Raw genomic sequence first — 25,090 nt, 5'->3', positions numbered from 1 at the left:
TTATTTCTATCTCCTCCTTCTTCCAGATACCCAGAATAATTATAGAGACAATTTAATTTTTAAAACTCTTTATTCAACTAAAGGCTGTCTAATTTTATTTTTTCTTATTTAAATCAGCAAACCCACAGATGCCTACTATATCCAAAGTATTGTGACCTTTGTTTCCTGTCTCCTCATTTCATTCTGGTTCTTTTTTTCCTTTAGTCTATAATCTGTATTTTTCTGGGTCTTTTTTCTTTTACATTAGCAAACTTTCCTGGCTTTAATTTGTCTCTGGTCCCTTTATTCCTACTGCTATTATAATCTTGCTTTCCTAGGCATTCATTATTAAATTAAATATATCTTCCTCTATCTTTCATCATCACTTCTCTCTCCAAAATCCTCCCCTTATCAATCAGCAACAGAAAATCTGAATTAATCCTTTTAGTTTCTCCTCACTATTACAAAAAGTATATCCTGTAATTCTGGCTATAATTCTCCACAAATTTAGAATTCGCGTGCTACATTCTCACCCCTACCTCAAAGAACCATCCTGGAGGCAAGCAAAAAAAAAAAAAACCTGTAAAAATTACATAACTGAGAGTTGGACTTAATTTCTTTTTGTAAGAATCCTTTTATTTCTCTGCAATATCACCATTCTGTCCCTTGAATTAAGAATGAGAACTGAATCAAAATGTTTTCAGAAATTGTGAGATGACTCATTTACCTAAGGAGGATATCACTACTGATGGAAAATTAATAAAATTATCTCAGGGTAGGGAAACAATCCCTCTCCCCGAACCAGATGGCCTCTCAATTAAATTCTGTAAGAAATTTAGAACTTATTACAGGAACTACACTCTACTCCCAGATAAAGATAATATCCTCTTTTTTAATAGTAATATATTCTTTTAGAAATGTCCTAATGATTGAGTTTGATGCCCATTAAATAATCATGGACAATGGCCTTTGCGTGCCTATTTTCAAAGGCAATAGTTGAAAAGCTCAGATATCAAGAGGAGAAAGCAGCTGGATTTGGGTCATGTAAGGAATGAGCTGGTGTGATTCTGAGTGTTGCGTGAGTACAAAATCTTGGACTTCTCAATGGTAAAGAAAAAAGGAAAGAAGGGGGGACTATCACAACAAAAGCAAGTTTGCCAAGCTCTGTAGGAACACATTCTCATTGAACCACACAACAGCCCTGGCATTTAAGCATTATAGCTATTGTTATCTCCTTTTTTATAGATAAGAGAACTGAGGCATACAAGTTAAGTGATTTGCCCAAGGACATGAGGAATCCCCCATTGATGCATATCACATTCCAACTATAATTTGGTATATAAGATGTAGAGAATTGCCTGAGAACTTCAGGGGTTAAGTAACTTGCCCATAGTCATATTATAGCCAGTATGAGACAAGGCTTGAACCTACATTCAGCACATATACCACTGTGCCATGACATTCATAGTCAGGATTTAGTCTCCAAGTTTTAGAAGAAACTGCCCAATATTCAAGACCCAGTTTGAAGTTTCCCTTTTTAATAATGATCTTCATTTTCATCTGGACATCCTAGGATTATCAGGGTATCCTAGAAATTTAAGAATTCAAGGGAAATGAAAGCCTGTCTAGCCCCAAACCCTTATTTATAGATAAGGAACTTGATACCCAGAGATTAAGTGACTTGCCCAAGGTCATGTAGATAGTGAGTTGAAGAGACAGGGTTTGAATCTAAGTTCTCTAATTGTAAATTCCATATGATTTTCACTGTGGCATTCTGTCTATAGCTATGTGAATTTAAACATGGAAAAGGAAGGAAGGAAGGAAGGAAGGAAGGAAGGAACGAAGGAAGAAAGGAAGGAAGGAAGGAAGGAAGGAAGGAAGGAAGGAAGGAAGGAAGGAAGGAAGGAAGGAAGGAAGGAAGGAAGGAAGGAAGGAAGGAAGGAAGGAAGGAAGGAAGGAAGGAAGGGAAGAGACAGAATTGCTGTCATATTGTTTCCCTCATTAGACTGTGAGCTTTTTGAGGCCAAAAACTGTTTTATTTTCTTACATTCTTTATATCCCTGGTATTGCCTTGACTTGACTTCCCACCTCCATCTCTGCCCTGGTTGCCACATCTCTGAAAGTACCACTGAAGAAAATCTTTCCATGGCTTTCTGCCATAACAACTTCTTTCCCTGCATGAAGAAAGAATAGCTCATGAACAGATAGCCTCTGTGCCTACATGGCACTTAAGTGAATGGGGAACACAAATTTGAAAGTTAAAGATTAGGGCATATTTTTATATCAATCAACAAACAATTCAATGGTTTAAAAAAAGAATCTACTTTGAACACCGCTTGAGTCAAGAAACTAAGACATGAATCTGAGCTTGCATAAGCTATATATAGATATAGATGTTTATCTTTTTATAGATATAAATGTATAGCCACGCAATATATACTGGAATGTACTAAAAAAATTGCACATTATTAAAATGAACAGTTAACAAACTATATGTTCATTCCAATATTTAAGTGCTTTGGTATTAGCCAAGATGGACAACTAGGTTGGTGGGCCACCCCAAGAGCATGTCATATAAGAAATAGTTGATGGAACTGGGGATGTTTAGTGTGAAGAAAAGAGGATGTGTAGGTCACATACTTCCATTTGAAAGTGACTTGGGAACAGAGATGACATTAGCATAATGAGCTACAGTAAGAGGTCAGCAGCAATGGTCCATCTTCTCTATTGGGGGCTGACACTGAATCGCTCAAAGATATTGGAGATCAAGCCTAGGCGTGTGAAAAGACTGGCTGTTACAACACACTATTTTCCACTATAGAAGGAAAAGCAGCCCAGAATTGTTTGTACTGCATTCTGATTGGGGTAATTCCATAGTATAAAATCTCCTGAGGATTTTGATTGCTTTTCTTTACATGAAAATGTCTCCTAAATGGACCCTCTAAAAGGAAGACATGACAAATTAGAAGAAAGGAGAAAAAAATGGAAATCAATAAACATTCTTTTTTTGGTTGACCAAAGAAGTTGTCCCTTTCCCCACAGCTCCCATCTCTTCTTCCAAAGCAGAGAGCATTTGTATACTTTATTAACAGTTTTGACTATGGTTTGGGGGTATTTGTTGTTGATTAGTGAATATGCTTGCAAACATCAAAGTGCTATATAAATGCTGTGTTGTTTTAATTTCCAGGGTCCTGACCATCAGCCTTCTCTGAAGCCATTCCATTTTGTCAATGTCCTTCTCAATATGTGGCACATAGTACTAAACACAATCCTCCATAATGAGCCCAGAACACAGAGTCACCGGCAATATTCTCCATCTGAAACATTATTCTCAAAATAAATCTGAAGACCAAATTTGGGTTTTGATTGCTATGCCACACTGATGACATATTGATCTTATCTTCCACTAAAATTTATTAAAATCCACTCCAGATGTTTTTCACACAAAAAATAAAATTTGGACAATTTCCCATATTTGCAATTGCTTTTTTGAATCCACGTTTAGGAATTAACATCCCTATAAAATTTCATCTTATTAAATTTGGCTGTTTTTTCTAGGCCTTGCTTGGTTCCTGGCTCTAGTGTTTAATATTGAGATTTCCTCCTGATCTTCGCATCTCCTCCCATTATGATAAGTATGACATCTATAACTTTACTTAACACATTGGATAAAAACATCAAACAGCAAAAGATAATGTCAGTAGCAGACAGAAGGTAAGATTGCTATTTGAATGGAGGTAAGTGGTATAAAGGTTAGCACTGGACCTAAAGTCAGGAAGTTTCAGTTTTAATCCTCCTTCAGAAATTCATTAACCAGCCTCAGTTTCCTCACTTGTAACATAGGAATAATAATACCTACTTCATTGAGTTGTTATAAGGACCAAAAGAAGTAACATATAGGCAACCCCAATCCCAAAGGACATTGGTATGAGACTCTCTCTTTTTGGAGATAAAGACCCTTCTCTGGGGGAAGGGGGAGAATAGAGTTGTCAAGGAGAAGAGAGCTTCCAACCTTCACCAGTCTTCTTTTGAGATCCTTCAAGGCCATTCTCCTCTGGGAAGCATCGAGCTTCAAGTCAAGTCGCTTTGAGTACTTCTGGCTTCCATCTTTGAGAGAAGATGAAAAAGGCCAACCCCACTTCAGATTGCTGAATGAAAAGGGAAAGACATGAGAAGAGCCACCAGTCACCATAATGTCCCTGTTCAAAGCTTACTACACTAGAGACTTCATGGGAGCTTCCCCTTGGGTGAGATCCAAAGCAATCTCTCTTGGTTGAGTTGAGTTACCTCACTTCCAATGGGATAGCTCCGTCACTCTATTATCTGGCATATAATCTCCTATGTACACCCCTCAATTTTCTATTTTGCTCCCAATTTGGATAAATGGGTTTTACTTGCTATTCACTAATTGTATTCATATTGTAGAACTGATATTTGGTGAGAAAAGGGGTTGTCTTGAATGTTTTTATATATTTTTGCATTTATTTACTTATATGTTCATTTGTTACATGGAAATGTCTAAGTATCTCCCGCCTGCCTTCCCCTCCCTGCACAAGAGAAGGCACCATTTTTAAACCCTTAACTTCCAGTTTAGAATCAATACTATGTATTGGTTCCAAGGCAGAAGAATGCTATAGCTAGGCAAGGGGAGTTGTGACTTGTCCAAGATCACACAGCTAGGAAGCATCTGAGGCCAGATTTGATCCTGTCTCTAAACCTGACTCTCTGAGTCACCTAACCACCCTTGCTTTTCAAACCTTAAAAAAGGCTATTATTATTTGAGCTCTGATAATTCTTTAAATCTGTGGCCATTGGGTAACACAATGGAAAGAGCTCCAGGCCTGCAGTCAAGAAGACTTGAGTTCAAATGTGACCTCAAATACATACTGGTGGTGTGACCTTGGGCAAGGCACTTAACTCCCATTTGCCTCAGTTTCCTCAACTATAAAATGGGGGTAATAATAATACCCACTTCACCAATTGTTGAAAGGGTCAAACAAGACAATATTTGTAAAGTGCCTAGCATAGTCCCTGGCTCATTTTTGTTATAGTTCAGACATTTCATTCATGTCTGACTATTTGTGACTCCATTTGAGGTTTTCTTGGCAGAGATACTGAAGTGGTTTGTCATTTCCTTATCCAGCTCATTTTACAGATGAGGAGACTGAGGCAAATAGGGTGAAGTGACTTATCCCAGGTCTCACAACTAGTAAATATCTGATACTAGTGTTGAACTCGGGTCTTCCTGACTCCATTTCTGGAGCTCTCCTTAATGACTATTTATAGATTGATTGATTCCTCATTCATGATATAATGAAATCATTACATGTAGCTTGGACCCCCACTGCCAAAGCTCTTTGACTGAAGCAACCCAAGATCAGGCAAAGACTAGAAGGTTTTATCATTCTCACACAAGGGATAAATAGCTGAGCATAAAGCAGCAGGTACTTCATCCAAGGTTGCTGCTGAAATTATAGATCTGCCCATTCAGAAATTAAAAGGTTGGATAAGCCTTTCCTTGGCAATTTACCTGCTAAACCAGGCATCTATCAGGTGCCATAGTGCATAGAGCACTGGACCTGGAGTTGGGAAGAGCCTTGTTCAAATCCAGCATCAGACACTTACTGGACAATACACTTAATCATTGTCTGCCTTGGTTTCCTCATTTGTAAAAAGAATGATAATAATAGAGCCTATCTTCATGAAGTTGTTGTGAGGAACAAATGAAAGAATATTTGTAAAGGAGATATAGTAGATGCTTAATAAATGCTTCTTCCCTTCCCTAAATCCAATTATGGTTTGGGGGTATTAAAAGAAAGCAGGCTGAGGAGTTCTTGGGAAGCCCATTCCAAATCCAGACCACTAGTTCCTAGCTCCAATCCGGAGGAAACTTCCTAGTTTAGAGCATTATCCAGGCACCCACTTCCCTGAAAGGGTTCCAGCAATTTAGACTAGTTTACTAAAAACTCAACAAGGCTGCCTTAAAATGAGAGCAGGATTTATTTTCCCTGATATTTCATCAATGTCAAGGTGAACTCACTTTGCTATTTGCAAGCACTACAACTCCTGCATCTCATTATTGCAAGCAAGAAGGAGCCATGCCCTGAACTATGAGCCTAGGAAGTAATCACATCACTGATGAGTTATACTTTGGATAATATATCTCTAGCCAGCAGAAATGACAGCTTGGTTAATGTATGTGAAACAGGAGCTTGTAATAGAAACAAACCCTCATGGGTCACAAACTATGTAGCTAGCACTCATGGATACAACTATGAGCCAATTTATTTACATTCTTTCATGGTTTCCAAGGCAGATCACATTCATTCAAAGGCTTTTTGTTGAGATCTGGGTTCTACAACTTCTTGCTGTGATGAAAAGGGAACTGCTTGAGTTGAGAGTCAGAGGAGTGGGGGATTCAAATCCTGTCAATTCACTTACTACCTCTATGAGCTTGAGCAAACTACTTCCCCACTATGAGCCTCCATTCTCTATCTGTAAGATGAAGGAGTGGGATTAAATGGACCCCAAGGCTCCATCCAGCTTGAATCCTAAGACTCCAGAGCCCAGAGGTAGATAAAACAAAGTGATGGTGAAATAAACCCAGTTCTCAGATTGTTTTTCTGTCTGATTGTTCCCGCCAGATTGCTTCTGTGGGGAAAGTTTCCTAAATGGAATAACCCTGGTGGAGCTTATTCATCTCAAAAGATTCAGCATTTCAGGCAAAAAACTTTTACTCATTACCCTCACTCTTGCTCTAAATGTCTTTAACCTTTTGCTAATCTCCGTACACTTCTGGCAATGTCAGCTGTAGGAAATCAGTCAGACTTTTAATAGCACAAAGCACAAAGGACACTGCTAGAGTGAGACAGAATGCTGAGCTCCTCTGGTCAAATTCACATAAAAGTAGAAGGACCAGGGAGTCTATCTGCCGACCAGAAAACCATGCCTAAGTCAGGAATTTTGTTGCTGGAAGATTGAGTAAAAAGGCAAGAATGTGGAGAAGGGAAATAGTGATGCCTAAACTGGTCCCTAGTTTTACTTACAAACCAGCCAACAAGCATCTGGGGTGTAATGGACCCCAGCATCTCACAAAACTTCTCTGAGTTTCTGTTTGTTTTCTGAAAAGAGACCAAATTCTTGAAATGGGTTTAGTGCCTTCATAATCAAGATTTATTGGGAGCTAAGGGACTTTTCTAACTTCCAAGTTACAATAGTCATATAGGGGAAAGTATCTATTAGCACCAAGTCAGACCAAATGAGACGATTCCTAAGTCATTCAGATGGCTTTTCTTGACTCCTTGCCTGAATCTGGTGGCTCATAGCATCACTCTGCCCTTTTCAGGAAGAGGCTTGCTAATCATTGCACTTTAGTATATGAGAAAAAAAGAGCAATAGATGACCCTGAGGGACTGAAGCCCAAGATATAGCAGAGAACAGTTGAACAACCTTAAAAGCAGTGGAGCCACCCAGAAGAGACATGACAGTGATGAGTAAAGATGCATAATGACACCCAGTAGAGCAGACGTGTCAAACACGTGTCCCACCACACTCCAAAGTACAACCCAAGACAGATTAAAATGTAATTGGGAAATACTTAACAAATTAAGTAAAATGGAATGAAACATAGATGACATTACATTTTATAACTAAGCTAACTCCCAGGGATGCAATGATCTGGGATGATCCTGAAGGACTTATGATGAGGAATGCTCTCCCCCTCCAGAGAAAGAACTGTGGGAGTCATCTTTCACATCAGTATATTTTTATTTTATTGAGGGAGGGGAATGAGGTATGAGTGCACTCTTACAATAATGACCCATTTGGGAGTGGGTTTTACATGACAATAAAAAATGGAAAAAAAAACTAAGCTAATGTGTGGCTGACCAAGATCCTTATATACATATTAGTGGGCTCCATTTCTATTTGAGTTTGATATAACTGCAAAAGACCCCTGATCCTGATGTATGCACCCTCTCCCTATATACCCTAGTCACACAAGATCTAGACATTTGTGTTCTAGTCATGGCTGTTCTCTGCATACGTGTCACTTCCCACTAGTGATATCGTGGCCCAGCCTTGGGAGAACCGCATCTGTCCATCCATGGGATGACCTTGTCATTTTATTTGCTATGCTGTTTTACTAGCTAATCAACTGTTTTGCACCATGTTCTCTAGCTACCTGCCTAGCTTACTTGCTAGTAAAAGTAAACACACCAGTGGGGGCTCACAAACAAGAACACTGAGTGTATTCTGACTCACAGAGTATCTTGAACTTGTGGGTAGCCTTTCCAGAGGCCATCTTGAGGGTGAAACCTGAGCTACACTATAAAAAACTGAGTAGCAAAGAACTTGTGCTTTACTTAGGATTGCATCCGTGTCACCTTAGTCCCAATTTTCCCCTCTAGTCAATGTTCTCCTCTTGGTGAAAATATTGATTAAAAAGATGATGAGGAGGAATTATGTTTTACTAATGAGACAAATGTGCCTGGAGTCACATGTTTCGGGGGAGAGCTTTCTTGAATCACCATTTATTGCAAAAGACAGACCGTATCCAAATTTAAATGTCATCATTTTCTTCCTGAAACAAATGCCTTAATTAAAAGCATTGAAAAAGGAAGCTGATTTGTGTTTGTCTCTCTGAAATAATCTTCTTAGCTGGGAACATGTAACATGAATGAATTTTACAATATGTTTCCTCCCTTAGGCTGAGGGGGGACATCGGCTGATCAGTAACTATGAACAGAATGTCAATTATGTGCCCAGTCTTGTGCTAAGCCCCATATGATTATATCTAGGCCCAGGACATTATTCCATTAGCAAATACAACAGGGATGAGTCCTTTTATATGACCTGAAAGTCAGAGAGGATAATCATATAAAACTTCAGGAGGATGCCCTCTTTTCATTTATGCAGTCAGAAGAATTGTCCATTTCCTCCCTCCATATTCATGCATGGAACATCCAATGGACCCAGCTACTAGTATCATAAATGGGAGCTTTGTCAGAGATAAATGCCTGACCGTGTTGTCCTGTCTTTTAAATAAAATGCAATCAATAAACATTTCTATGTCTATCAATCAATCAATCAGTCGACCACTGTAATGAACCTACTATGTGCCAGACAATGAGCTAAGTACTGGAAATTCAAGTCCAAAGGGGGAAATCCTTACTTTTTACATATTATAGCATATAATATATAATAAATAATCTCTACATATACACGTATAAGTGTGTATATGTGTGCATATTATATACACATACATGGAGAGAGAGAGAGGGATGGAGAGGGAGAGACCAGAGAGACAAAGATAGAGACGGAGAGAATAGTTAAATGCAAGATAATTTGGGTGGAAGGACATGAGCAATTGATTGGGGGTTCAGGAAAGGTTTCATGTAGAAGATGACAACTAAGCTGCATCTTAAAGAGAGAAACTCCATGTGCAAAGCACCATGCTAAGTTCTGGAGACACAACTGAAATTAAAACAATCTTTGTCCTCTAGGAACTTACATTCTACATTCTTTGCATCCCTCTAATTCCCACAGTTGAAAACACCTGCCCAGTGCATGCAGTCTTAGTCCCATCCAAGTCTATAGGACAAATCTGATCCTATAGGCAAGGGAAGTGGCCATTCATGGGGCACATTATGAAGGAGATTCATGGGGTGGCTTGAAAGTTGGACCAGATGGGCACTAAGGGCTTTCAAACCATCTAGATTCTGATTTAATATGTATTATGGCTGCAGTAAGGATGACAGAAGCTCTTCCCCCTTTTCTCCTTCTGTTCTTTCTCTTCTTCCTTTTCTCCCCCTCCCTGCCCCTAGATAAATAATAATAATAATAATAATAGTAACTAATATTTGCATAGTACTTAATATGTGCCAGGCTTTGTTGTTTTTATTCAAGTGCTTTTTCCAAGGGGATTTAGTATAAGAAATATTTATATATGTCAAGTATTTGGGATTTTATTAGTAAGAATGTTTCCATTGTTGACCCAAATTATCTTCATACCTAAAAAGGTATCCATGGGAGTCAAGATGCAGATGGCAAGTTTCTAGATCCATGGCACAGTGAATATAGTGCAAAGTCCAGAATCAGGAAGACTCCTCTTCTTGAGGCCAAATCCAGCCTCAGACATTTATTAGCTATGTGGCCCTGGGCAAATCACTTATCACTGTTTGCCTTGATTTCCTCATCTGTAAAATGAACTGGAGAAGGATAATGGTAAACCACTCCAGTATCTTGGCCAAGAAAACCCCAAATAGGGTCACAAAGATTGTAAGTCAGAGTAGTAATGAATCTGTGGGTTTAGCTTGGTTTATTCCATTGGACATGGTTTTCCCATCCATCCATCCATTCAACAAAGATTTTTCAAGTGCCTCTGATGTGGGATGCACTCAGACAGAGACCAAGGAGACAAAGGCAAGGTGAAAACCATTCCTGAGCATCTACAGAATCCAGGTCCAACCTGGTGTAAGTCCTGCCAGAACTTCTGCTCTGCTGAGAGAGCCTTGAGAATTCTGGGCACATCCTTGCCATGAGGAGCAATCTACCAACAAACATTTACGAAATAACTACTATACACCAGGTTCTGGGTTCATGCGGCGGGTACAAAGACAATCCATGAAATCCTGCTCTCCTGGAACTTATATTCTAATGCAGAAGACAACAGGTAGTGATCAAAGTATATTCAAGATATAGACCAACAAAATTCGAGAGGTGGGAGGGTGGGGGTATGAATACCTGGAAAGTAGTTTGAAGCATCACAGTAACACATAAGTGGAAGATTACAAGGAGGACCCATTGGTAGCTGAGACAAAGAGTCATCCAGTCATCAATGTCACAGTAGGCTAATGGTATCTAAAATCTGAGCCCACTCTCCCCACAGAAAGAAGTGGAATAGGGGAAGAGCACCAATATGTAGGAATTGAATGTTTATATTTCCATCCTAATTGTGTCTTTGAAGTCAGTGGGTGATGCAGTGGATAGAGCACTGGGGGGAAGGCTAGAAGATTCGAGTTCATATCTAGCCTCAGTTACTTCCTTAGCTGGGTGATTCTGGGCAAAGTATTTAACCTTCAGTTTTCTCATCTGTAAAATGGGGATAATAATATCTTCCAGGGTTGTTGTGAGAATCAAATATGATAATAATTGTAAAGAACTCAGCATAGCTCCTGCCACATAGTAATCTCTATGTAATGTTGTTGCTACTTGAAATAACTATCCATTTTATGACAGCTTACAGATGTTCATTGGTTAAATGGAATTGGCATCCTTGGCAGCAAACTAGGAGGAATACACACAACAGAATAGAGGCTCATGTAAATAGAATTAAAGAAAGATGCCGCCAACCCCTTGAGGATATCGAGTAAAAACTTGAGAGGAATAGCACTGGACTTGGATTCCAAAAGACCTGAGTTCAAATCCTGCCTCTGGCATTTACTGTCTTTTGCTAGGCATATCTCTCTAGGTCTCAGTTTCCTCATCTGTAAAGATAATAATAGCCCCCATCTCTCAGTGCTATGGGGGCGAGAATCAAATGAAAAAAATATATGTAGGAATCTTTACAAACTTTAAGGGGCTACATAAATGCTAGTTATTGTCATTATTATTCCAAAATCTCTATACTAGAGCCTATTTCCATCAGGCACATCACCTCATCCATAACTCCCAGGGTTAGTAGCTTGAGGCACATTGAGACGTTAAATGATTTTCAAAAGGGTGACAGTAAGGGTTAAAGATGAGATTTGAATTCAGGCCCTTCTGACTTCAAGTCCACTAGACTCTAGCTAGGCTTTGTCTACTAGACCACACTACCACAAAGAAAGTGTCTCTGGCCAAACCCAGGCTTAGAGGGTGGCATTTTGGAGGAAGGCTTCAGTGGGTTCAGAAGAAGCATCCCACAACCTGTCTTTCATGTCTTGTTACCTTGCAGACCATTTGTCTCATTTCCTTCCTCTGCGCTTTGTATCTGCTCTCCATTGTTTAGAGACCAGTACTTAAATGAAAACTGTGGAAAAAAGAAACCAAAGCATTTGTATTGATTTCTTCTGATCTCTGTCCTCAATCACACTATGGAACTAATGCTCCTTTCTGCAATGAGCTCCTCAGCATCCTATTTTTTCTCATCTGCCCCTGGTCTATGAATCTGGGCTCCTCACTCTGCTCTTCCATTAAAATGCCATTACTTACCCTCTGTGTTATTTCTGCAAACTGATGACTCAACAAAAACCCTCCACCTCATTTCATTTGCCCTTCAATTAAATTTAGACATGAGATAAACTCTATTATGACTCCCACCTGGAACCACAATGCAGCCTCAGAAATAACATTTTTTAAATTTCTATTTGCTCTGATAGTTACGTTTGGTTCCAATTGACTAAATTTCATTTTTCTTTTCAGAGAACAATGTTATTTTACCAAGTTTTTGTTTTTCGAAAACCTCAAAGGGCTGACATATATCTGGAAAGAGAAATCCACAAATTTAACCAAAAGCCAAGTATTCTGTGGCCATGAACCTCAAATGTCCTCTGTGTCATTGTAAGAAATGAAGATCTCAATCTAAAAACTGTCAATTCCCAGAATGTTAGAGCAAGGAGAAACCTCCAAGCTCCTGTAGTCCAAGTCAACAAGTCAAGTCAACAAGCATTTATTAGTCCAACCCTTTCATTTTCTATATGAGAAAATTAAGACATGGAAAGATGGAAGTGACTGTCCCAGGTTATACAGAGGTGAGTGGTAGAGCCACCTATATCTCATTCTTTCCAAAAGAATGAAAATACTGTGGCTTCCACCAGCATCTCAGATTTTGGAAATCTGCTGTTAATCTCTAATTCCATCAAATCTCAGGATCATGTGATCTTCCGTTGGCACAAGTCCATACCACTTCTTCCACAAACCTAGAACCAAAGATCAATGATGGGCCATTGGAAACTTAGGCAGCCAATGGGGAAGAAGGAAGGAATAGAGGGTGCCTGAAGTTTTTGTCAATTTATTCATACTGACCTCCTATACTGTCTGTTTCTTATTTACCCTTAAGAATGTCATAAATTATTTCTTAATGAAATCTGCTTCTCGAGACTTCACTTTGTAATATGGGACTTTTATGATGCTCATGTTGGAGCAACAGACACACTCTCACAACAGAAGGAACCATTATATTCTAACTAGTCATTCATCATTTCAATGGGCAGCCCTTGGCCCATAATTTGAAATAAATTGACAGGCAGGTGAGCAATTAGGTAGTACAATGGACAGAGAGCTGGACCTGGAGTCAGAACGACTCATCTTCCTGAGTTCAAATCTGGCCTCAAACACTTAACTAGTTGTGTGATCCTGACTAAGTCATCTCAGCCTATTTGCCTCAGTTCTTCATCTGTAAAATGAACAGGAGAAAAAATGATAAACCACTTCAGAATCTCTGCCAAGAAAATCCCAAACAGAGTCACAAAGAATTGGATATGACTGAAAATGTCTGAATAATAACAATAAAAGAAAGACATATATACACAGACTTCTTTGGCATATAAAAGGTTTTGCACTTAAAGCATTATAAAAATATCATGTATAGATAGATTAAATACAAAAATAATAGATAAGAGACAGGGAAAGAAAAACAGATGAGAGATTCATACATATATAAAATAGGGAAAGTGATAGATAAGAAAAATAGATTAGATAAAATGGGGAAATGAATGATAACTCAAATAGATAATGTATTTGATTAGTACATTGATTAACACCAGTCTAACAGTATTAACAACAGTGGGCACACCATAGCAAAGCTTGTCTTTTTGACCCTGTTGTCCTCTTAGCCCTGTTATTTGTCTGTGAATGATGAAGCACCATGATCTTAGAAGAGTTAAAATAACGACCCACTCAACCACTAACAGGAGGTTAGATGTACAATGCGGGCAGGTATATAAGCTGCAGCTGTTACCATTGGTCAACCTGAGGTTCTGCCTAAGGTTCTATGCATCCCATTGTAAGAAAGGACATTGGTAAACTAGAAAACATCTAGATGAGGATGATCAAGCATGAAGACCCCTGAAATCACACCCTATAAAGGGCAGTCGAAGGTCTTTTTTCTTATAAAAAGGAGAAATTTCAGCACAACTTTGGTGAAAATTCTTGAGCACAATATTAGAAGAAATAATAATAAATTTGTTTTGTAACATGCCCTGATCAACACAAGCACCACAAACAATACAATTCCCGGATGTTAACAATAGTTAATAAAGGAAAGATAGTGTATAAATACTTCCTGATGAATGTGGCAAAGTTTTGGGGTAAGCAACTTTGGTATGATCATGGTTCCCTACCCATTTTTGCCCTATTTGTCCTAGAAAAGAGAACACTTAGAAGGGATATGATTGATATCTTCCAATTTGAAGGGCTTTCATGTCAAAGAGGAATTAGACATTTTCTTTGCCTCTGTAAGGCAAAGCTTGGAGCAATTAGTGGAAGTTCAAATGAAGCAATTTAAGACTTGATGTCAGGTGTAACAAGGATGCTCCCATTCCCAGGGCCAGGAGGGCACATCTCCTTCTCAATTGCCAAGGGAACTCTGAGGGCTTGAATGTGTCTCTTCTCAAATGCCATCTGCTCAAGTCCCCACTGCTTATGCTCCCTCCACTGCTATCAGTTTGTAGTGCTGTTCCATTTAACATCAATGATCTTTAACAACAGAATATTTACTTCAAAGATATGAGCAAGAACAAATACAAACATTTGCTCCCAACACTTCAGAGGCACTTTCTCCCCATCCCATTTCAGTCTCTGAGGGTAGGGAGCTCAAATTTAACTCAGTTCCTACACAACACTAGTCCCACTTAACTTTGGCATCCCAATGTTGAACGACTACCAAATGAGACATCTTCTTAGCTACCCCATGAGTTGAGTTACCCCAGATATCACCCATGGAGGTAATTCTATGGCTCTCTGGGTACCAATGCTGAGCTGACTAAAAACTTTGAATTCCGGGATCCTAAGCTATTTGGAATCATTAAAGTCTAGCCACTCATTCTCCTGATCTTTTGAAATTCACTAGATAAAGGAACCCAAAACTTTCATCTAGAATAAAAAAGAACAAAGAGATAGGCCAACAACTGAGGTTGATTTCATGGAGCCACATGGCCTCAGAGGGGAGAAGGCTCCCAAGGCTTCATCCCTTATAGTGTTGTCTCTATCAGATGCCATCAGCAAAAGAAAAACTACCAGAACACATCTGAAGAGAATGTATGAGGCTAGCTTGGACTATTTTGAATGTCTCTATAGGTGATCAATTAAGCCAATTAAAAGATGTCTTTTCAAGGCACTTCTATTATCTTTTATCTAGGCTCCTTCCTGAAAACAAGCTCTCCAGGCACTCCATGTGAGGAGATAGTCAAAGGTACTCTGCACATGTGCCAATCCTTCTTAAACAGAAAAAACTCCCTAACAAATATAGAGCTGCCCTAAACAGTAATGGGATACACTGGCCAGTAAGGAGTTCCCTAGAAATCTTTAATCAAAGACTGAATATACCTGGTCAGGTATATCATAAAAGGTACCCTTTGTCACAGAAGGATTAGACAAGATGGTCACTAATGTTCCTTCCCATTTTAAAATTCAGTAGCTCTAGGAAACATGGAAAGAATATTTACAGTCATGAGAAACATAAAAATAATGGTAGCCTGCACTCGTATGCCAAATAAATAAATCTAGATGAGAAATTAAAATAGTATCCACACTGGAACCAGCTCTATTGAAAGATGGCTACATACTTTGGAACAGAGAGTTTCGATGACAAGTTTTTGACAGTAATTCTTCTTGAATGAATTTTTTGGTGAACTGATACCTTTTCACAATCATTGTTACAATTTTTTCTGATTGCCTAGTCCTACGTCAGACTGTCCTTATCCCTTTAAGATTCCCTCAGAGCCCTTTCCTGGCTCTTAATTCAGTGGAGAATGATTTATTCCTACAAGAAACATGTGCTTCTGTATATCACTGCCATCTAAGCACGCTTGCAGAAAGATTTAGTAGACACAATATATTAGGATAGCAATTATCACATAATGGCAGAACATTTAGCATTTTCCATTTTTGAAACATTACATGAATAATTTGAGCCCTGTTCATACACAGCTCTTATAATTCACGTTTGTTTTCCAAACATTTCCCAAATATAAAAGATAACTATTCCTTACTTGAAAGCAGCACACAGACATTTCATGGGTTCCTTGATTTATATGCCAGTGATCAAGTCATTCCTGATCAAGGCAAGGGGGATTTCAGCAACACTGGAAACATCTTTCATTTTTAATAAATAAATTAAATTAATTTTAAATTACTTCTGAAAATGAGAAAACACAGGATATTATTAACACTTAGAAATTATTTATGGGTATTTAAAAAAAGAAAAGCTAATGAGTTTCCCAGGGCAGAAAGGAAGACTGTTGGAATTATTCTCTAGTCATCTGCATAAAATGAGATAATGAGAATATTGGTGTCAAGTTTTAATTTCGTGCAGATAGTTCCTCAAGTTAAGTTGTAATTAAAAGCAAAATGCACCAAGTTTCTGAATGCAGCCAACTTTAAGAAGTCGACAGGATCCTTTTGTAACCTTGGGAAGGTTGCTGGCATGTCCAACGAGCCCTTCATTTTCCATTTTCACATAGTTTTTGGCTAGAGACTTAAACTAACTTTCTATATATCCCTTCTGTCCTCTGCCCTCAGTAGAGTATAAGCTCTTTGAGAGCGGAGATCATGTTATATTTCTTCTCTATAGGGACTAAAATACCTTAAATATGCTAAATACTGAGGATATGTGGATAAGTACAAACTACTGAAAAAGTTAAAATCAAAGCCCTGTACTATATTAATTTTCAAACCCTTGCCTCCCACTTTCAAATTAATATTGTGTATTGATTCCAAGGCAGAAGAGCAGTAAGCCCTAGGCAATGGGGGTTCAGTGACTTGCCCAGGGTCACACAGCTAGGAAGTATCTCCACATACTTTATCACAAAACATAAAAGCTAACTATTATGATTCTTGTCATCATCATTATCATTCTTAATTAGCCTCTCCAAAATCAATAATTGAATTCTTTGCCCTATCAGAGGCACAGATCTGGGATAGAAGAATCATACATCCAGTAAAGACCACCCTTCCTCTTAAAGTGTCGTATATAAGATTCCCTCAACTTAAATGAGATGATGCAGAGCAAACTGAATAAAACCAAAAGAACAATTTCCATGGCGACCACAATAATAGAAAGAAAAACGTTAAAAGACTTCAGTCTTCTGATATCGGTGACCAATTCCAGCTTTCGAGGACTGATGGTGAAGGTTTATTCCTATCATCTCACAATAGAGAGGTGGTGGACTACAGGTAGAGAATGGGGCACCTGCTAATGTAATAAATACATGATCAACATTTTGAATTGTCCTATTTAACTCTTCATCTTGTTCATAAGGGATGCTTCTAGCTTGGTGGGGAGGAAGGAGTCATTAGAAAGTAACAATAGGGAAGAAACAGTGTCGATGAAACAATTGGAAAGGAAAGGAAAGGAAATAAATTGAAAAGGAAAAAATTCTTTGATATAAAATAAATACAGGCCCCCCCAAGTGCCACAACTTCATTACACTCCTCCCTACCTGCTACTCTATTGCTCACCCCACCAAGGAGAAAATCAAAAAGAAATGGCAGCAAAAAGCACCAGCAGCTGATGCTCCAGTCATCTTACTGATCCAGCCGATGGTCACACAAGTCAAGTGGGAAAGCAGTGATTGGCAGCTTTGTGAGCGGGCAGGGTGGTGGTCAGTGGGTGACAGACAATGGAGCAAGAGCTACAAAAGTAGCTGGGTGTAGCAGCCACAGAAGAGAGAGTGCCAAGAGAACAAGAACAGGATTGTAAAGAAGAAGACCAAGAAGCTGCAAGGCAAAGAGATTGCCCAGAGAAGGAGCCAGGAAAAGTGGCTTGAACATAAAGCCACTGTTCATCCTCAGAGAATATGAAGTTTCTGGATTAGGCTCCCTTCCCCATTTCTATGGGAGTCTACATGGGTTGGAGTTGTGAATGAATCCATTGCTTTAATTTCCATTTTTATTTACTTATTATTCTGTTCTAATACATGTTTTGCTGTTTAATTTAATGCTGTTGTTGATAGGAAATCTACTAGAGGCTTGAACCATATTTAGATCATTTTCTTTATGCTCCCTGTACCCCCCCCCAAAAAAATCCATGCTAAACCTCAGAAATAAAAGAGTTCCAAAATCACGTAACACATATAAATATAATTTTTATCCCCACCACCACCCCCTGCCACCCAATTACTTGAAAATATAATGGATGCTTAAGGAATGTAATTTTAAATCTAAAACGAGTCATATGATTTATTCAGGAAGATATTTCTAAAGTTTTTCACAAGATGTTGGAAAATACTTCCATGAAGAAAGCTTGTAGTTAAAACCAAAGTCACCACTCCAAAACATATAATAAATGAAAGACTAGACATTAGAAATAATATATTTTCTAATTCACATATAATTTCTCATTGTATTACATAATAATAATTTTAATATACATTAGAAAGCTCATGTAAGTGCATGTCAAAGCATTTGTAGCAAAATTCTCCCATGCCATTTCATGAGAACATGATAAAAGCTATTTTCATATTCCTTGACTATTAACAGAATGGATTATATACATTTTAACTGAAATCCCCGACACCATTTTGAGGCATATTCTCCAGGTATTATGATTACACCCACCTCCCGTGTTATAACTAACTGCTCTGTACACTCTGCAGTCCAAACGTCTTCTTCATACACAACGATCCATCTCCAACCTCTGAATGGGCACTGGCTGATCTCCTTGCCTAGAACAGACTCCATCCATTTCTTAGTGTCCCTAATTTCTTTGAGTGATCCCATCAAAACTCACCTTCTCCCACTAGATGCTGCTATCACCTTCCCCCCAAAAGGTCCTTATATTCATGAATTTAGTTTAAACAGATGTTGTATGTATTTCTATTTGTTCATGTCTCCCCTGATGGAATCTAAGCCCCTTTATGGAAGCAACTATGTCTGTATGGTCTTTGTATCCCCAATGCCTAGCATGTGGCTGGTGCCTAATAAATGATTAAGTGACTGGAACATAAATTTTAAAAAATAATAATGCTTGCCACCCAGGAATTTACATTCTAATTGGACAGTGGAGACTACAGGTGAAATTGCCTACAACAGGCAACTGCACTAGGATTCCAAAGAAAAGCCAAACTATAAATGACATTGGAAGGATATATGCCGCCCTCCCATCACTTAGAGGATGTTGAAAGAAAACTTTTTCAAATGCTACAACCTGTCAGGAAAATTCAATCTTACCATTTTCTCGTCTCAGGACAACATGGGAATTAGTAACCATTCTTTATGTCAGCCAGGCAATTGGCTTTGTTATTTCAATGGTACTTTACCACCAGGAGAGCAAATTAAAGCAATTCTTTTCCTTGATTCCCTACCTTGACATGTGGCAGCAGGTGGGTTGATTTTTTTTTTGTCTTCCTTATCCAAATCTGAGTGGTTTCATGTAAAGCATCAACTGAGTCTTTAAAGAGAGAGATTTCCAAGGTGAAGCTGACTTGAATACTCAATGAGCCTTAGGAGAAAGTTCCTTTTGAAGGTCAGCATTTTTGGCCCTCCCTGAACATTTTTGGTTTCCTCAGAGAATTTCGGAACCACAGCTATGACTAGGAATTCTTGGCCTCATAACAAACTCAAGTAGGTATCAAATGTCACAAAAGACAACCTAAGTAGAAACTGGAGCAGAGACCATGCTGAAGAGGTGGGGTGATGAAGAGGAGCAGGGCAGAGGAAGAAGATGGTACCAGGTTACCATTGGGCAGACCCTAGGGAAGGAGACAATAGGAAAGTAACTCACCTTCTGAACTCCCATTCCTGCTCATGCCCTTTCTATCCAGAGCACCTTGAATTCAGTGCCCTGGACAAAGCCCTGATGGCCCCACTCTACTTAGAGTTCTATTTATAACCATGTTGAAGTTTGTCTTATTCCCAAAGATGTTAAAAATAAATTTGCTTCATCTAAGTGCCAGGGTCAATCAATAGATAAACAGTGGGGCACTCATTCATGGCCAATATTTAAATCTACAGCTTTTACAGTAATCACAGGTAAGACAACACATATAGAATCTCCTTCTGTAATTGTTTTTCATATTAGAATAGTTTGTCCTCCATTGTCAGGTTTCCAGTTCACTGTTTAGATAGATCATCTGTTGTAGAATATTCAGACTGAAATTGAGTGATTTAATAGTAATTTTGACTACTAGTTAAGCTTAGAACTTGAGGACTTTTCTTGTGATAAGATAATTTTATCAAAACATCTGGACTACAAGTTTTCTAGAAGCTGAAGAAGAAAAACCAAGAATATGATTTTTAAAAAATTTAATAGCCCCACATGAGACCAGTTATCTCATAAAAAATCAGCTACTCATCCACCATTTCTTTAAGATCAAGTATGAGATCAAGGGGATTTCGAGATAGAAGTGATCTGGGAGATAATCTAGTCCAATCCTTTCATTTGACAGATGGAATATCCCAGACTCAGAAGGGATGAATTCAGGGCTAGTGGCCATGGGAGTGGAAAGAAGGGAACAAATGTGAAATATATTCTGGAGGTAAAACCAATTAAGACTTGACAACAGATTAGCTGAGGGTTGAGAGGATAAGGGAGGGTGAGAGAGAAGGTTTCAAAGTTGTGATCTGGGTGCCTGGCAGGATAGTGGAGCCTTTATTTTCTAAATTGAACACTTGTCCCTGTCCCTAGCCCAAACTCTGATCCTGATGGACACCATTACCTGTGAAGAAAAGAAGGGAAAGGAAAAGAGAATTCTCAGTAAAAGCTCCAAAACTCCATTCTCAGATACCATAAAAACCCATCATTCCCCAGAATATGGCAGGATCATATCTTCTCCCCCTCTCAACTTGAGCCATTTAAAAGCCCACACAGATGGTTTGGGGCTATCTACTTAGGACTAGAAAACAACTCTGTCTATTCACTAATCACACTGCTCTGTAGAAAAGCCTGGTTCTCTGTGTAACCTTAGGTAATTTATAACTTCTCTGGTCTCCTACTTCATCCATATAATGGGTATAATACCTGTTCAATGGATTGTTTTGAGGACCAAATAGATAGAAAGCTCTTTGCAAAAAAAAGATAAAAACAATCCAGGAATACAAGATGGGTTCATTGCTTTTGCTGTTGTTTTCAAAAAAAAATTAACTTCTTAAGTCAGAGATATCTAATATTTATTTAAGAGATGCAATATAGTACGAGGGGAAGCAAAGAGTGTGCTAGACTTGGAGTCAGTGGGTTCGTATCCTATTTCATATACTTACTAGCTGTGTGACCCTGGGCAAGACCCTGGCTTTGGGGGGTCTCTGTTTCCTAATCCATAAAATAGATTGGAGGAGGTAACTTTATAGACCTGCTCCAACTCCAGATTCTGTGACTTGAAAGATTTTAGGGGGCAATCTACCATTATAGATTCATTTCCCATAATGCTTCATCAAGAAATTTTTGTTCAAACCAAACCAGCTAATTTGCTAATTCTCTCCTCCCATCAACCCAGTTATCATGCCCATATACTATTCTCTTCCATGCCAGATGTCACTCCTACTTCACTTCTACCTCTGAGAATCCTTATCTTCCCTTCCCCCAGGGAAAACTCTTCTTACTCATCATGTTCATTAGTGCCCTTCTCTCCTCAAATTATCTTGTATTTACTTATTGTATGTACGTATGTATACATATTGCATCTTCTAGTACTAATAACCCTTCTTGAGAGCCCAGGTTCTTTTTTCTTTGTACCTTTAACACCATGATAGTATTGTCCATCCTGTTGACCAGACTTTGAGACTTTGAGACATAATCTTTCTGAAAGTAAAAGGAATTAGGCTTAGGATGTCTGGCTTTTATATTTCACCACATTCTTACTTTGTCTGTTTTTCATTTCCCCCCTAATCTTAGTATTGCCCATACAAGGAAGACTGTTCTGTAAAAGACTTGGTCCTCTCCTAGAAGGAAAGATCTAGATGTCACATTTTAATTATGGCTTGGTTTGGATTTGGTAGTATTGTCCATTGTATGTGCTCGCTTCATAAATGTTTGTTGGATTAATGAAAGAAGAATGAATATTTAACATGATGAGGCTAAACTAGATGATCACACAAAATACTTCTAGCTAGAAATACAAAAAAACTCCCAATATTCCTATTGGTTACAAGGTGGGATTATAGAAGAAAAAGTTAAGCAGATAAAAGAAAATCATTTCCAGGGGAAATTGATACATTAATGAACTGCTAGTGGAGTTATAAACTTGTCTAGCCATTCTGAGAAGAAATATGGAACTATGCCCAAAGAGCTTTGAAACTGTGCTTACCCTTTGACCCAGAAATCCTGTTACTAAATATATAGCCCCAAAGAAATCAAAGAAAGAGAAAATATGTACAAAAAAGTATTTATAGCAGCTCTTTTTGTGAGAGTAGCATAGAATTAGAAACTGGGAGGAGGAGGGAACCCATCAATTAAGTTGGTATAAATATGACAGAATATTATTATGCTATAAGAAATTATGATGGTGGCGGTTTCAGAAAAACCTGAGAAAGTTTAACAGGAGCTGATTAAAATGAAGTAAGCAGAACCAGGAGAATAATTTCTATAATGAGGACAATATTGTAATGATGAGCAAATATGAAAGACTTAAGGACTTTAATCAATTTGATAACCATTCATGATTCCAAAGGACCAGAAATAATGAAAAATGCTGTTAAGCTCCTAACAAACACACACAACCTCCATCTGCACTTTTATATGTGCATACATATATATGCATATACAAGTATTGTGCATATATGTAAGATTATGAGCACATATATTATATAGCACATGGCCATTGCTAGAATTTGATTTGCTCGCCTATACATAATCAAGTTATTTGGGTTTTTCATTATTTTTTCATTAGAGATGGAGGGAGAGAGAAAAGGATTTTTGTTCATCAAAAGATATTTAATTAAAAAATAGAAAATCCATTTCCAATGCTTCAGAAAGTTGTTAGTAAATACCCTGTAGACTCTCTTCCTACGTTAAAGGGAAGGTTTTCTAAAGCAAAATTGGCAGTCAGTAACATGATGTCTTCTAAACCCAAGGCATTCACATTTTTAATAAATATCTTATTAGAAACTTATTAGATACAAAGACAACCAACTATATGTTCTCAATCAAGTTTACCATTGCCATTTTATTAAGTTAATAAAGTATAACAATTATAGTCACTCCCTCTAAGTTTCCATAATCACCAGACACTTATTCCCTTTCCCTTTCCCTCTTCTATGGAAGAGACATAGTCTATTCCTTAGCCTCTGCTTTGTTTACTTGGCATTATTTCATACAACTGCAGCCACCTTTCTCTATATTCTTGACACTTGTCAGTTTTAATCACATCATGACATTAATGATCGTGATATTAATGAACAATAATTCATTTATCCACTATACCTTTGCATATTTAGACTGCTTCCTGGCTTAGTTTCTTTCACTTACAATAACACATTGTCTAAAGATAATTGAAAAGAGAGATTTTTTTTCTATTAACTACACTTAGGCAGCTAGGTATAATCAAATGAAATAATATTCAAAAAGCGCCTAACAGCATTTGGCATGAGGTTAAGTGCTATATAAAGGCTACTCGTATTATTTACCTAAAGCCCTTAGCCTGGAGTTAGGAAGAGTTCAAATTTGACCTTGTACACTTACTATGTGACCCTAGATAAGACACTTAACCCCTATCTGCCTCAGTTTCCTCATTTGTAAAGTGGGATTGATTTTAATAGCACCTACTTCCCAAGATAGAAAAAAATAAAACAGTATTTATAAAATATTTTGCAAACTTTAAAGTGCTATAAAAATGCTAGCTATTAGTATTTACCTTTAAGTTATAGTGCTTATAACTGAAGTTCTATGTCAAAAGGTGACACCTATTTTTATGATAATGGAATACTTAGCTTTCAAGATTTGTACCTTGAATTTTCTCATTTTAAATTTTCATAGATGTATTTAAATTCCATGTATCACAATCATTTCTCCATATACTCTTCCCATCCCATCCCCCAATTCCTCCTTTGTATCTCAGAAAAGTAGTCAAGCAAAACTGCCTGGTACAGCAGAGCATTTGTCATTTCTGCCATGTTCAATACCCCCACTGGCACCTTACCTGTGGATTCAGTGCTGGCTACTGTATTTATTCTGAGTTCAGTTTTCTTTGTGTATTCTTTTTGTTTACATTGTTTTTAATCCTTTCACATGTTATTTTTCTGATTCTCATTGTTTTATCCTTACAAGTTATAGTTACTTACAAATTATTTAAAGTTCTTATAAATCTGCCATGTCTCTCTGAACTCTTCATACTCCTTTCTTACAGTTAAATGATATTCCATTACAACCCTCAATGAATGGACCCTAGTTTGTTTCAAGTTCTTTGCTATCACAAAAATTGTTGCTATGGATATTTTGGTATATATGGGAACCTCCTCACTGTTTTTTTTTACTTCCTTAGAATATATGCTAGAAATGTTAATAATATGGAAATAGGTCTTGATCAATGACACACGTAAAACCCAGTGGAATCGCCCATTGAATATGGGAGGGAGGAGGGGAGGGAAAGAATGTGAATCATGGAACCATGGAAAAAATTCTAAATTAGTTAATTAAATAAAGAATTTCAAATAAAAAAGAGAATATATGCTAGATAGTGTGATTACTAGATAAATGGATTAGCTTCTTCTCTTACAGCATTCTAAATTGTTTTTCAGAAAGGCTAAATCAATTTAAAGATCCAAATACATCTCACATATTAGTGTGCCTGGCTTCCCACAGCCCCTCCAGCATTGTCTATTTCCCATCCTTTATCTATCATCTTTGCCAATTTTCAGAATATGCTGTGAAAACTCAAAGTTTTAATTTGCATTTATTTTATTATTGGTGACGAAGAATGCTTCCTGAAAAGTGTGAAAGTCTGACTTTTTTTGGATATCTGCCTGAGTTTTCATGAGGCAA

At 37.9% G+C, this 25,090-nt stretch overlaps 1 non-coding gene across 2 annotated transcripts in view; it reads right to left on the bottom strand.

Annotated features, from left to right (window-relative positions):
* LOC103104803 (uncharacterized) overlaps positions 1 to 25,090 on the bottom strand; it is a 73,049-nt gene that overhangs the window by 9,501 nt on the left and 38,458 nt on the right. The window contains exons 2-4 of one of the 2 annotated variants that reach the window (XR_008914235.1): positions 19,482 to 19,868; positions 3,992 to 4,127; positions 2,027 to 2,153 (exon numbers count right to left, since the gene is read on the bottom strand). This is a non-coding gene — a transcript (uncharacterized LOC103104803). The remainder of the gene's footprint in view (positions 1 to 2,026; positions 2,154 to 3,991; positions 4,128 to 19,481; positions 19,869 to 25,090) is intronic. The other variant, XR_008914236.1, reaches the window with a different exon arrangement.

The sequence above is a fragment of the Monodelphis domestica genome, chromosome 8 (genome assembly GCF_027887165.1).
Source record: "Monodelphis domestica isolate mMonDom1 chromosome 8, mMonDom1.pri, whole genome shotgun sequence".
Classification (NCBI taxonomy): Eukaryota; Metazoa; Chordata; class Mammalia; order Didelphimorphia; family Didelphidae; genus Monodelphis; species Monodelphis domestica.
The sequence above is the reverse complement of the archived record's forward strand: the minus strand, read 5'-3'. Positions and strand labels throughout refer to the sequence as shown.